Below are 5,865 nucleotides of genomic sequence, written 5' to 3'. Positions count from 1 at the left end.
AAAAAGTAAAATAAAGAGGTCAAATAATTGTCCGTACCCCTAATAAAAGTACAAAATCTGATCGATTTAAGTGAATTCATTTATGAAATGTTGTTTCTGTGTCAAATACTAGTACCTCTAGCCAGTTTGTGACAACTTTGAACTTCTGATAACTTTGTTAAGTTAGTTTATATTAAAAATTGGATTAAATTTAGTTTTTTATGTAAAACTTATCAAAATATTAGTTTATAAACAACTATTTTTATAAAATTGCTATTTTATGTTGTAAGAGTCTCTATTTAACAAGTTTTAACAATATTTGTTCGAAATGTACATTGTTTTCATCTTTTTTATTGACATTTTTCGACCAAAAATACTGTTTCGGAACAATACCGTTAAACAATCTGGATTGTCCCGGAACCGGTTTAACCCCTCGGAGGGAAATTTTGTGGTGGTCAGATAGAGGACAAAAAAACCCACCTCTTGCAATTTAAAGCATCCAATTTCGTCCACTACAGCCCGATTACGAGTCCCTAGTCTGAAATTTGAAATTTTCACTTTCCGTACTGAGAATTTTTGTACCGTCCTGGGACAGAATGTTTTGCTTGGGGAATTTGAAAATTTCAAATTTCAGACTAGGGACTCGTAATCGGGCTGTAGTGGACGAAATTGGATGCTTTAAATTGCAAGAGGTGGGTTTTTTTGTCCTCTATCTGACCACCACAAAATTTCCCTCCGAGGGGTTAAACCAGTTCCGGGACAATCCGGATTGTTTAACGGTATTGTTCCGAAACAGTATTTTTGGTCGAAAAATGTCAATAAAAAAGATAAAAACAATGTATATTTCGAACAAATATTGTTAAAACTTGTTAAATAGAGACTCTTACAACATAAAATAGCAGTTTTATAAAAATAGTTATTTATAAACTTATGTTTTGATAAGTTTTACTTTAAAAAACTAAATTTAAACCAATTCTTAGTATAAACTAACTAAACAAAGTTATCAGAAGTTCAAAGTTATCACAAACTGGCTAGAGGTACTAGTATTTGACACAGAAACAACATTTCATAAATAAATTCACTTAAATCGATCAGATTTTGTACTTTTACAAAGGGGTACGGACAATTATTTGACCTCTTTTTTTGACTTTTTTCAGTAAACTATTTTTGTATTTTTTAAGAAAAAGTTTTTTGCAAATCCAATGACAGTGTCTTAAAGAGGACATTCTGCCGCGTCGATTGATGTACAAAACATGGCACTTTAGTCGAATTTTATGTACTTTTATATCACAAACATTTTCCGTACGGGGGGGTACGGACAAATATTTGACTCACTGTATGTTGCCGGTAAGTCACGCTTGCATAACGGTCTAAATTGAACACAAAACGGATACAAGAATTCAACGCTACTTTGAGTTTGTTATGACAATATGTTGATGACTGTTTCAAGATAAAATCACACGCTAAAAAGTGTGGATAAATAAGTGCTTTAATTAATTTCAGTTTAATTTTAGTATTCAAAAGACTAGCTTTAAGACGCAGGGATCGCAGAGCTGCGTACCTTTTGTCACACTGTTGCAATACAAATGAGTCCCACTCAAAATTACTTTGAATTAAAATACCTAGACTTGAAACTGTATCGGAATATTGAATGACATTGTTATTTATCGTAATTTCCGGTTTTTGAGCAGTACTTTTGGATCTTGATATGCAAATCGCCTGAGTCTTAGAAGCATTTAGTTTAAGTGAGTTGAGTTTTGCCCAGTTGTGAATAGTATGCATGTTGCTATTTATCAGTGTTGAAATTTCATTTGTTGTTTTGTGAGAGCAATCAAAATAGATCTGCACGTCATCTGCAAAGAGGTGAACATAACAATTATGTACTTGCGATGGCATATCATTAATATAAAGGGAAAAAAGCAGCGGACCAAGTACCGAACCCTGTGGTACACCAGACAAAATTGGTAAAAGTTTTGAAAAAGCTCCATTGTTTATTACAGTCTGAAATCTGTTTGTTAAATAGGATTTTATTAAACGCACTGCATCTAAACTAAAACCATACATATTTCTTAATTTTTTACACAGTAAGCCATGAGAAATCGTGTCGAAAGCCTTTGAAAAATCTAAAAGAATAAGCACAACCCCATAGAAATTCGAGCCGACGTTCTCAACGATTTAGTCGGTTTCAGTCTGTTGAATCGACCGACTAAATCTACCGACTAATCGGCCGTTTGTTTCACCGACTCTTATGGGAGCTTAACACAGGGATCGACCGACTAATCGGCTGACTAAATCGGCCGACTGCAACTGACAAATCGATGGATTTAAACGGCGTTCTGGAAGAATCCGGCTGGCCGGATGGACCGGATTGAGCCGGCTGTCAAGTACACAAGAGCAGACTCTTCCAACAAATTTACACCCCGTGTAGCCCCCAATTGGTAGCTGATCAGGGTTTGAATCAAATATATAAAACTAACCTCAATTTTTACTTAGAAATTTCTTAGAAATTAGAAAAACCTACAAAAAATAATTTTAGAAGTAAGATTTTATCAAGATTAGTATAAACTACACTTTCTACTTAAACTTATGCAATAAATGATTGACTTTATGAAAAACATACCCAATATAACTGCTCTCTAAACAAATTTATTGAAAAACAAACTGCAACCAAAATTTTTGCTAAGTCCACTTTGTAAACAATACTAAAACCGATTTAATCATTCAATTTGTAGACCGATTCTGTAGGGACCGATTTAGTCTATCATTTCGTCGGTTTTGAGAACTGTCAAATTTTTATGGGTCATTAATGGCACGTGCCCTGAACGGTATCCAGATTGATAAGGAGAAAGTAAATTGTGCGTTGATACGAAGTCAGTAACTTGTTTTGATTATTCTTTCGAAAACTTTTGAAAGAGCGCATAAAATACTAATAGGACGCATATTATCTAAAGTAGTTTTACCAGCTTTCTTTTTGATTGGCATAATTTTTGAAATTTTCCATGCATTAGGATAAATACATGTTTTTATAATTTGATTGAATATATGTCGAATTGGCTCCAACACAAGTGGAATAATTGCCTTTAAAAATTTCATTGGTATTTCATCGGGACCAACAGCATTAGATTTTACATCATAAATCGCGTTTACTACATGGTATGTCTCAACTATATTGAAAACAAATGGTTCAGGTACAACAAGTTCTTAATTTCAGCATTGAAGCATTCAACAAGTATATCTGGATTATCAATACTATAGAAACTATTCCAATTGATTTGATCAAACATATTTAACCTTCGGGAAGTCGCGCAAAAAAAAAAAACTACAAGAGCAGTCGCGTGGTGTACTTTGTGCACCTATCAGAAATTTTAAAATAAATCGAATATAATTCCAAATAGGAAGAAACAATGTTCTACAAAGTTGTTGATTTCACCAACAAGAATGTCATCAGATATCTAAACACCATCCAGAATAAACCGGGGGGCCTCGGGGATGTTCCGAAGAGAGGACATTTCCGGAAATCCGGTCCACAAGCCATGATGGGTGTCAAACTTCATAATTTTCAACAGCAAATCTCAATATGAACATTTCAAGTGTCACAGATGATCTTGCCACCATCCGGATTAACCCGGTGGCCCCGGGGATGTTCCGAAGAGGGGACAATTCTGGAAATCCGGTCCGCAAGGTATAATGGGTGTCAAACTTCATAATTTTCAACGGCAAATCTAAATATGAACATTTCAAGTGTCACAGATGATCTTGCCACCATCCGGATTAACCCGGTGGCCCCGGGTATGTTCCGAAGAGGGGACATTTCCAGAAATCCGGTCCGCAAGGCATAATGGGTGTCAAACTTCATAATTTTCAACGGCAAACCTTAATATGAACATTACAAGTGTCATAGATGATTTAGCCACCATCCGGATTAACCCGGTGGCCCCGTGGATGTTCCGAAGAGAGGACATTTCCGAAATTCCGGTCCGCAAGGCATGATGGGTGCGTTCTTTTTGTGCTGTATTCGTGATCGTGTTCATATCATGCATGCGGTGAGGGGGGTCATTGTGCTAATGAATATTATTGCGCGTCAGTGTCGTGTGAGCAGCAGCGCCGGAAAGATGGATTTTTGTGGCGTTCTTTTTGTGCTGTATTCGTGATCGTGTTCATATCATGCATGCGGTGAGGGGGGTCATTGTGCTAATGAATATTATTGCGCTTCATTATCGTGTGAGCAGCAGCGCCGAGAAGATGGATTTTTGGGGCGTTCTTTTTGTGCTGTATTCGTGATCGTGTTCATATCATGCATGCGGTGAGGGGGGTCATTGTGCTAATGAATATTATTGCGCGAAAGTGTCGTGTGAGCAGCAGCGCCGGAAAGATGGATTTTTGTGGCGTTCTTTTTGTGCTGTATTCGTGATCGTGTTCATATCATGCATGCGGTGAGGGGGGTCATTGTGCTAATGAATATTATTGCGCGTCAGTGTCGTGTGAGCAACAGCGCCGGAAAGATGGATTTTTGTGGCGTTCTTTTTGTGCTGTATTCGTGATCGTGTTCATGTCGAATTATGTGGAAGGTGCGATGCCGCGTTTTAGGATTCTTGTGTCTTTGTTGTTTTATTTGTGTTTCCATCTGGAGTATTAGTTTTAAAATTATTTTCATTTTTTACAGCTTCCTGGAATTATTTTAAATCAAATGTTTACATGTAAATTTGTCCACTCACTATATGATTTATTTAAATGTTCATATTATTCCTTATCCTATTCCTTTCCTGTAATATACCATCTCCTCATACCATATATGATCAAATTGCTTAAATTAACGAAACTTTCTAAAACAGCATGGGAACCATCTGGAGCATTTATATTTTAAATCACTGTTTTTTTTACAGCTTCCTGGAATCATCTTGATTGTATTTATTATATTTATTATATTTATTTTATTTACTATATTTATTATATTTATTTTATTTACTATATTTATTATATTTATTATTTATCATTATTACAAAACTATATGCTTATTAGATAATACACTACAGACTCACATTTACACTTAAAAAAAAAAAAGCAAAGTAATCCACTTTAACGACCCCCGGGTCTTTTGTGGTCTCTGTTGCAAGTTTCTGCTCATTTCTAGGCGTCCGAAGGTTATGTGTGGTGAGTCACTCAAAACCTCTTTTACGCAAATGGACCGACGTTTTACTTCCCCATCCGATAGAAGGCGTGGTCAGGCAAATCTCGTCTCGAAAAATGCCACCGGGTCCGTCTGGGATTGAACCCAGGCCATACTGGGATTCAGAGGCTACCACGCTAATCACTAAACCACCGGACCCGGCACATTTACACTTACAAACATTCAAATCATTAAATACATTACGCACTCAACCATTTTCATCGGCCCGATGAAATTCCCCTAACCCCCATTCCAAACCTCCCAAAAATATTCCGTTCACTTTTAAAAGTCGCATGGGTTCCCTGCACTTTTGCCACTAGTGAACAACAAAAACATCCCCTCCCAAATCCCCACGGGACTGTATGGGCGTAGCCTTGGAGCACAGTGTGGAAATTTACGTTCTTAGATATTCTTGGTTGTACCGGGCAGCAATCAAATTGTCTAAGAATATTGAATTGACCATTGTGGCACCCCCTACAGCGTGGTGCAGACCCGTTATGCTATGCTATGCTATGCCAATCTTTCGAAGGGATCCTGGAGAGTGCCTTAGGTTAGATTACGCCTAGCTCTCTTCTTGCCATTTATTAACATTTCGTCAGCTGTGTGCTATCTTGTGACATAGACCATTTTGGTCGAAAATGAGTTAGTGATGACGTTTTGCTATACTTAACAAACACTACAAGATGCTTTAACCCGATTTTGGAAATTCGCTTCCGTTT

Source organism: Culex pipiens, chromosome 1 (assembly GCF_016801865.2).
Source record: "Culex pipiens pallens isolate TS chromosome 1, TS_CPP_V2, whole genome shotgun sequence".
Classification (NCBI taxonomy): Eukaryota; Metazoa; Arthropoda; class Insecta; order Diptera; family Culicidae; genus Culex; species Culex pipiens.
Note: the sequence above shows the minus strand (reverse complement) of the source record.